Source organism: Coturnix japonica, chromosome 4 (genome assembly GCF_054131305.1).
Source record: "Coturnix japonica strain WE chromosome 4, WE-NBRP24, whole genome shotgun sequence".
Classification (NCBI taxonomy): Eukaryota; Metazoa; Chordata; class Aves; order Galliformes; family Phasianidae; genus Coturnix; species Coturnix japonica.
In genome coordinates this window covers 63,793,768-63,803,068 of record NC_140666.1, presented here as the reverse complement: position 1 = coordinate 63,803,068, position 9,301 = coordinate 63,793,768, and the positions used below count along the sequence as shown (strand labels likewise).

Sequence of the window (9,301 nt, the reverse complement as noted above, 5' to 3'; positions counted from 1 at the left end):
CTTCAAGGAGTAGAGTTGCTCCTTCTCTAACTGTTTCACTCTCCCTAGAATCTAATCCTTTTAACAACTAAGCAACAAGAAGCTGTAACTTGAACTATAAAGATGAACTGAGATCTTGCTGAAAGGAAAAGAGTATGTAACACTTCATGCACTTGATTCCAGGTCTAGTAGGCATTAAACAAATATTCTTGTCGCCCTTTTCTCCTCACATCATGTAGTAATTTTCTGCAAACACATGTATATATTTACATGACCTAAGTGATGTTCTTGTTTGTCTAGATGTAGGAATGAATTACAGGTAATCAAATGTATTTCAGATTAAATTATGCAAACTATTACTATATATATGTATGTGTATCACATATATAAATAGACTGCAGTGAAAAAGTTTTTCCTGATACAGACTGATACATAACCTGATACAGGTTAGCCAAACACTGAAGTCATGCTGTTCTCAAGAAAGCCAGTACGAGCATTTCTAAGGATAAAACACATTCCTTGCAGTCTAAATGACTACAGGGTTTAAGGTAAAAGACGCGTGTAATTCGTTCTCATTTTGGTTAACTACCTCCATCTAGTGACCAGAAATGGTGTATCTATTAACACAACGACGATCCGTGATTCAATTGTTCACGTGGACAAAACTCAAAACTCTGTTCTTAGGATTTTTCAGACAGTGAAAGATAACAAGGAAACATATTTCCTCCCACACAAAGAGAACAGAATATCTCCAGCTCTCTCCGAAAAATAGGAGTGTATTTGGACTTAAAGATAACACAAACACGCTGAGGCAATGCCCCTAACCTGCACCACTGCTGCCAACTGCATCTTTTGTACTCACTAAAGCAGGATAATCTAAACAGCTTCCTGCAGCATATTTGGCTGAACCACACTAGCTGTTGGTGGCACTAAAGGATGGTTTTTTCAGAAGGGTTTTAGCCCTCTCGGTGTCATGGATGTTTCTTAAGATAATGCTAAGAAGTTGCCTTCTAATAAGCAGAAGTCACATAAATACATCACCCAGATTGTGGCCTATTGAACCTCCAACATATGTTTATATTACACAGCTTTTTTGCCAGGCTGGACCATCATACTGGCTGTATCATTTCCATGTTGGCTGATGGGATACATTTGCAAGAAGGATGAATAATGAAATCACAAGCTTTGCTTGACAGTTTCCTATTCACTTTCTTTCCACTTGTAGGCAACACGTAATTAAACATATACCTTCTTGAAATGAATTTGCATTAATAGAAATAATACCACTGAGCCAATCACACTTCAAAATACAGATGAATAGAAGTAGAGTGAACAGTGGCAAAGCGGAAAAAAAGAACCCAAAAATGATGGTGTGATAAGATGCCTTTTAATTGAAATCAGTGTCACTGCTTCAAGAAAGTAGAGGGACAATTCAGCCCTGAATAAACAGCAAGCCAGGAGATAACAAAGATTGAGAAAAGATGGGGTAGAAGGAGATGGGCTAGATTAATAAAGTGAGGGCAGCGTCTACAATACAACTTATTTAAGAGAAGTCATAAGTCCCGGGCAAACTGAAGTGTTGGATGCTCATGCCATACACCACATCTACCACAGCTACTTCCCTCAAGCACTGAAAACCTTTCTCCACAGTGGCCCATTTGCCTGGGTTACATATCAGGGACAGATACATCTCTGTGGAGAATTCATTACAATATATCTGTTTGTTTTCAGTTATGTTTGTGGAGGAACTCAAAATGTTTATGTGGCTGTTAAAAGAAACAAACACTGAAACTGAAGAGATGAGAGTCACACACGCAGCTGTGGCAGAGCAGCGGGGCAGGTGCGCCCAGCTGTGGGGCGGCTCTGCCGTGAGGGGACGGGCGGCAGCGCCTGCGAGGAGCCCGTGACCTTCAGGTGACCCCGGCCGTGCCCTCCAGGTGACCCCGGCCCGGCCGCCTCAGAGAGAAAGGGCGGGAACGACGAGGCGGGAAGCAAAAACGGCAACGGCGGGAAAAAGAAAGCGGCGTTCTGGGCTCCCATTGGCTGGCGGGCGTGAGGGGATAGCTATATAAGGCAATCGGACACCACAGGTGTTAGAATCGGCGTGTGAGGAGATTTCGCGTGCTTCGAGGGGAAGGCGGCAATCAGCGTCCAAGGACTGAGGGGCGGCGGGACAGGTAGGGCTGCTCTGAGGCGGAGACCGGGTGGGCCCTGAGCTGGCTCCGATGAGGGGGGAGCGCCGGAGGCAGGAGCCGAGCGGGCTCTGAGCGGAGCGAGTGGGAGGGGGCCGGGCCGAACCGAGCGGGGGGGGGGGGGGCCGGGCCGAACCGGGCGGGGGGGGGGGGGGGGGGGCCGGGCCGAACCGAACCGAACCGGGGGGGGGGGCCGGGCCGAACCGAACCGGGAGGGGGGGGCCGGGCCGAACCGAACCGAACCGGGGGGGGGGGCCGAACCGAACCGGCCGGGAGGGGGGGCCGGGCGGGCCGAACCGAACCGGCCGGGAGGGGGGGCCGGGCGGGCCGAACCGAACCGGCCGGGAGGGGGGGCCGGGCGGGCCGAACCGAACCGGCCGGGAGGGGGGGCCTGGCCGGGCCGAACCGAACCGGCCGGGGGGGGGCCTGGCCGGGCCGAACCGAACCGGGCGGAAGGGGGGGGGCCGGGCCGAACCGAACCGGGCGGGGGGGCCGGGCCAAACCGAACCGAACCGGGGGGGTGGCGGGGGCCTGGCCGGGCCGAACCGAAACAGGCGGGGAGGGGTGGGGGGGAGAGACTGGCCGGGCCAAACCGAGCCGAACCGAACCTGGCGGGGGGGGGGACGCCGGGCCGAACCTGGCAGGGAGGAGAGGGAGGGCCAAGCCGAACTAAGCGTGGGGGGGGGGGAAGCCGGACCGAATTGGGGGCGAGCAAACTTGCAGAAGACGCAACGGGACAACGGCAAACAGCAATTAATAAAACAAAAATATTTCACAACTGTTGTAATGACTTCAAGGAATTGTATCTCCCCTTCTCTGAAAATGTGTGAAATGTAGAAGGCAACATTGTTGTAACAACTGTTACCACTTTTGAACATAAAGCAGCACCTGTGATCATTAAAAGTAAAGCAGTTGACAATATAACTGATACTTTTGGTGTGGCCAGCTCCTTTTGCACAGTCTGCCCGCCTCTGTGACCCTCCGCAGCACCGGCTGGAGCTCCGCAGTGCATCAGCATGGTGAGTAGAGCTGCTTTCAGTGTTCTTTTCGTGGGATGAATTGGATGTCGGGAGATGCAAGGTCTTCCGTGGCTGGGTGGCTGCGTGCTGAGCTCCCTTGGGATGCTGGATTTGCTCTTTCCTTTGGGTGGAGGGGCCGGTACTCCTCAGGTCTAATGGTGTCCTTCATTCTTCAAGGGCCACTGCAGAAGAAAGAAGCAGCAAGCGTGTGGAACCTGGAGGCAACAGCAAGCAAGAGGAGGAAACAGAAGCCTGAGGATGGGGGGGAAAGAGAGAGGCTCTCTGGGCAAAATCACCTCCCTGTTAGCAGGGGCATAGTCACATTTCAGTCGAGTGTTGCTGGCACCTTGGGTGACCAGACAGGCTTTGTGCTGGGCGACCTCCCTGTAAGCAGGGCTGTGGTCTTTGCTGTAGTTGGCCTTTTGCCTTGATGCTCCTTTGGCTGCCCGGGGAGTGTGGCCCCCCGTAAGGAGGGTGCGAGCCACCTCTCCACACCTGAGTGGGAAACGGAGCTAGCTGGACCCCAAGGCCACCCTGTAAACAGGGTAGGTGCCTTATCCCTGCCCCTTTTCTCCCAGCCCCTCGGCATTACAGCCTGATGGTGGCCTGCCAATTGAACAGCCCTGTACTCGGGGTATCTGTCACAGCCTCTTGGCTTACCTGAGAAGCCCCTTGGCATGTTGAGGCCTTTTGCTTCCGTGCCACCTGGGGACAGGTCACAGGCTCTTGCCTGTTGTTCGTGGTTGTGGGTTTATTCCCAGGGTTTGTCCATGCTGTGTTGTTCTTCCCTTCTGGAAAGTCTCATCTGTGTGTGTGTGTTCCCTTTCCTTTCCTTGGTGGTGTTTGTGGAATGACTGTATGATTCAGCTTTCCCTTTAGGCCTCCACAAAAATGGCTGCAGCTTTAGCTTGGACTTTCCAGGGGGGAATGGAGGACTTGATGCGTGGCACAAGTGGGGTCTTCCCTTTTAGTCCCACGAGCGCAGTGAGTGTCCTGTCATGCCCCTTTTTGTCTTAGGACAGATCAGAGCCACACAATAGCTTTGTGGCCAAGGCCACCCTGTAGCCAGGGCTTGGGCCTATCCCTGCATGGCTGCCAGTTCTGCTGGCGTCGTGATGTCCCTGTAATTGGCGTGCATGTCTCAAGCTGTTGAGCCCTCTGTCCCCCAAGCAGCCCGCCCCCCCTGTAATCAGGTCTGGGGTGGTTGCTTTAGCCAGCCAGTTGTTGAGAATTATCCCTCCCTGTCCTGTCAGAGTGCAGGTTGAGGTTCTGCTTGTAGGTGGGGCGATCTCCCCGCTCGGTGGGTTGAGGTTGTTCCCTGGGCTCCGAAAGGCATGATGTTGTGTTGTGTTTCAGCCGGGCGGGCCGGCCTGTAACTCAGGCTTTGGTGGGAGCTGTGTGCTCTGTGGGGCTTCTTAGCAATGGTGAGGTGTTGGGCACCGTCCCGTAGTCGGGGCTGCGTGTGCCCGCAGTGTTTGATGAGCTGTGTTCTGAGAGGAGACCCCCTGTAGTCAGGTGGGTATATAGAAGTGAGGTTGGGCTTACTCCCTCCCTGAAAACTGGGCTGGGATCCCGACCGCGGCATTTGGCCGTGCCGCCCCTCTGCCTGGCTGCTGAGTGTTGTTCCTGCTGCTGGGGGGGAAACCAAGCTCTGTGGCTCCGTGGGTGTTGTTGCCCCACCTGTAACCAGGTTCTGGGTGCAGGAGCCTTTATGCTCCACTGGCAGTCTGTTGTGCGCACTGGAGTGGGGGAGAAGGAGCCTCCCTCTGCCTACGGACCAAGGCTGCCCTGTAAGTCGGGGATTGGCTTTGCCTTGGAGTCCCAGGCCCTTTGCAATTGAGGCAGCGTCAGGGGACCCCTGTAAGCAGGGAAGTTGACCCTTTGGCGGCTGCTTTCTGTGTGCCCAGCTCCTTTTGCCCAGTCTGCCCGCCTCTGTGACCCTCCGCAGCACCGGCTGGAGCTCCGCAGTGCATCAGCATGGTGAGTAGAGCTGCTTTCAGTGTTCTTTTTGTGGAATGAATTGGGGGTCGGGAGATGCAAGGTCTTCCGTAGCTGGTTGGCTGCATGCTGAGCTCCCTTGGGATGCTGGGTTTCCTCTTTCCTTTGGGTGGAGGGGTCAGTGCTCCACAGGTCTAATGGTGTCCTTCATTCTTCAGGAGCCACTGCAGAAGAAAGAAGCAGCAAGCGTGTGGAACCTGGAGGCAACAGCGAGCAAGAGGAGGAAACAGAAGCCTGTGGATGGGGGGGAAAGAGAGAGGCTCTCTGGGCAAAATCACCTCCCTGTTAGCAGGGGCATAGTCACATTTCAGTCGTGTTGCTGGCACCTTGGGTGACCAGACAGGTTTTGTGCTGGGCGACCACCCTGTAAGCAGGGCTATGGTCTTTGCTGTAGTTGGCCTTTTGCCTTGATGCTCCTTTGGCTGCCTGGGGAGTGTGGCCCCCCGTAAGGAGGGTGCGAGCCACCTCTCCACACCTGAGTGGGAAACGGAGCTAGCTGGACCCCAAGGCCACCCTGTAAACAGGGTAGGTGCCTTATCCCTGCCCCTTTTCTCCCAGCCCCTCGGCATTACAGCCTGATGGTGGCTTGTAGTTAAAACCGCCCTGTACTCGGGGTGCGTGTCTCAATCTGTTGAGCCCTCTGTCCCCCAAGTAGCCTGCCCCCCTGTAATCAGGTCTGGGGTGGTTGCTTTAGCCAGCCAGTTGTTGAGAATTATCCCTCCCTGTCCTGTCAGAGTGCAGGTTGAGGTTCTGCTTGTAGGTGGGGCGATCTCCCCGCTCGGTGGGTTGAGGTTGTTCCCTGGGCTCCGAAAGGCATGATGTTGTGTTGTGTTTCAGCCGGGCGGGCCGGCCTGTAACTCAGGCTTTGGTGGGAGCTGTGTGCTCTGTGGGGCTTCTTAGCAATGGTGAGGTGTTGGGCACCGTCCCGTAGTCGGGGCTGCGTGTGCCTGCAGTGTTTGAGCTGTGTTCTGAGCGGAGACCCCCTGTAGTCAGGTGGGTATGTGGCCCCGGCCTTTCAGAGGCACGGGGCCTATAGAAGTGAGGTTGGGCTTACTCCCTCCCTGAAAACTGGGCTGGGATCCCGACCGCGGCATTTGGCCGTGCCGCCCCTCTGCCTGGCTGCTGAGTGTTGTTCCTGCTGCTGGGGGGGAAACCAAGCTCTGTGGCTCTGTGGGTGTTGTTGCCCCACCTGTAACCAGGTTCTGGGTGCAGGAGCCTTTATGCTCCACTGGCAGTCTGTTGTGCGCACTGGAGTGGGGGAGAAGGAGCCTCCCTCTGCCTATGGACCAAGGCTGCCCTGTAAGTCGGGGATTGGCTTTGCCTTGGAGTCCCAGGCCCTTTGCAATTGAGGCAGCGTCAGGGGACCCCTGTAAGCAGGGAAGTTGACCCTTTGGCGGCTGCTTTCTGTGTGCCCAGCTCCTTTTGCCCAGTCTGCCCGCCTCTGTGACCCTCCGCAGCACCGGCTGGAGCTCCGCAGTGCATCAGCATGGTGAGTAGAGCTGCTTTCAGTGTTCTTTTTGTGGAATGAATTGGGGGTCGGGAGATGCAAGGTCTTCCGTAGCTGGTTGGCTGCGTGCTGAGCTCCCTGGGGATGCTGGGTTTCCTCTTTCCTTTGGGTGGAGGGGTCAGTGCTCCTCAGGACTAATGGTGTCCTTCATTCTTCAGGAGCCACTGCAGAAGAAAGAAGCAGCAAGCGTGTGGAACCTGGAGGCAACAGCGAGCAAGAGGAGGAAACAGAAGCCTGAGGATGGGGGGGAAAGAGAGAGGCTCTCTGGGCAAAATCACCTCCCTGTTAGCAGGGGCATAGTCACATTTCAGTCGTGTTGCTGGCACCTTGGGTGACCAGACAGGTTTTGTGCTGGGCGACCTCCCTGTAAGCAGGGCTGTGGTCTTTGCTGTAGTTGGCCTTTTGCCTTGATGCTCCTTTGGCTGCCCGGGGAGTGTGGCCCCCCGTAGGGAGGGTGCGAGCCACCTCTCCACACCTGAGTGGGAAACGGAGCTAGCTGGACCCCAAGGCCACCCTGTAAACAGGGTAGGTGCCTTATCCCTGCCCCTTTTCTCCCAGCCCCTCGGCATTACAGCCTGATGGTGGCCTGCCAATTGAACAGCCCTGTACTCGGGGTATCTGTCACAGCCTCTTGGCTTACCTGAGAAGCCCCTTGGCATGTTGAGGCCTTTTGCTTCCGTGCCACCTGGGGACAGGTCACAGGCTCTTGCCTGTTGTTCGTGGTTGTGGGTTTATTCCCAGGGTTTGTCCATGCTGTGTTGTTCTTCCCTTCTGGAAAGTCTCATCTGTGTGTGTGTGTTCCCTTTCCTTTCCTTGGTGGTGTTTGTGGAATGACTGTATGATTCAGCTTTCCCTTTAGGCCTCCACAAAAATGGCTGCAGCTTTAGCTTGGACTTTCCAGGGGGGAATGGAGGACTTGATGCGTGGCACAAGTGGGGTCTTCCCTTTTAGTCCCACGAGCGCAGTGAGTGTCCTGTCATGCCCCTTTTTGTCTTAGGACAGATCAGAGCCACACGATAGCTTTGTGGCCAAGGCCACCCTGTAGCCAGGGCTTGGGCCTATCCCTGCATGGCTGCCAGTTCTGCTGGCGTCGTGATGTCCCTGTAATTGGCGTGCATGTCTCAAGCTGTTGAGCCCTCTGTCCCCCAAGTAGCCTGCCCCCCTGTAATCAGGTCTGGGGTGGTTGCTTTAGCCAGCCAGTTGGTGGGAATGACCCCTCCCTGTCCTGTCAGAGTGCAGGTTGAGGTTCTGCTTGTAGGTGGGGCGATCTCCCCGCTCGGTGGGTTGAGGTTGTTCCCTGGGCTCCGAAAGGCATGATGTTGTGTTGTGTTTCAGCCGGGCGGGCCAGCCTGTAACTCAGGCTTTGGTGGGAGCTGTGTGCTCTGTGGGGCTTCTTAGCAATGGTGAGGTGTTGGGCACCGTCCCGTAGTCGGGGCTGCGTGTGCCTGCAGTGTTTGATGAGCTGTGTTCTGAGAGGAGACCCCCTGTAGTCAGGTGGGCCTATAGAAGTGAGGTTGGGCTTACTCCCTCCCTGAAAACTGGGTGGGATCCCGACCGCGGCATTTGGCCGTGCCGCCCCTCTGCCTGGCTGCTGAGTGTTGTTCCTGCTGCTGGGGGGGAAACCAAGCTCTGTGGCTCTGTGGGTGTTGTTGCCCCACCTGTAACCAGGTTCTGGGTGCAGGAGCCTTTATGCTCCACTGGCAGTCTGTTGTGCGCACTGGAGTGGGGGAGAAGGAGCCTCCCTCTGCCTACGGACCAAGGCTGCCCTGTAAGTCGGGGATTGGCTTTGCCTTGGAGTCCCAGGCCCTTTGCAATTGAGGCAGCGTCAGGGGACCCCTGTAAGCAGGGAAGTTGACCCTTTGGCGGCTGCTTTCTGTGTGCCCAGCTCCTTTTGCCCAGTCTGCCCGCCTCTGTGACCCTCCGCAGCACCGGCTGGAGCTCTGCAGTGCATCAGCATGGTGAGTAGAGCTGCTTTCAGTGTTCTTTTTGTGGGATGAATTGGGGGTCGGGAGATGCAAGGTCTTCCGTGGCTGGGTGGCTGCATGCTGAGCTCCCTTGGGATGCTGGGTTTCCTCTTTCCTTTGTGTGGAGTGGTTGGTGCTCCTCAGGTCTAATGGTTCCCTTACTTTTTCAGGAGCTGCTGCAGTAGAAAGAAGCAGCAAGTGCTTGGAACCCGGAGGCAACAGTGAGCAAGGAGAGGATGCTGTATTTGTTGGTTATATTGGCGTTTCTTTGGTCTCTTGTCATTACATTTTTATTGTTTATTTATTGGCTTATTTGTTCCTCATTGCCCTGCGTGATCCCTCTTAATAAAGTTTTTGTTGCTGTGTCTGTGCTATGATATCTTGTTGTAATATATTTGATTTATTTGATTTTATTTTGATGACCTCAGTTACATACTGTGGCACTGTTACTGGGTGTACCCCTTTTCCGACATTCGTTTCTTTCTTCTTAGCATGATGTACACCTCTAAGCTTAGCTGAGGATTTTGGTGTCATTAGTTTTGGTGCTGTCAGCTGTAGCAGAGCTCTTTGCTCTCGCTGCATGTCTTGTGTCTCTAACCATGCTCAGATGTACTTTGGCAGGCAGATTTTTTGTCTGGCTTG

The 9,301-nt window shown here is 54.8% G+C and overlaps 1 long non-coding RNA gene across 1 annotated transcript; it reads left to right on the top strand.

The window, feature by feature from the left end:
- Positions 1-1,697: 1,697 nt before the first annotated feature.
- On the top strand, positions 1,698-9,036 carry LOC107313681 (uncharacterized). Its single transcript, XR_014945396.1, has 6 exons — positions 1,698-2,156; positions 3,118-3,190; positions 3,368-5,170; positions 5,347-6,677; positions 6,854-8,653; positions 8,830-9,036. It is a non-coding gene; the product is annotated as an uncharacterized LOC107313681 (long non-coding RNA).
- Positions 9,037-9,301: the final 265 nt, after the last annotated feature.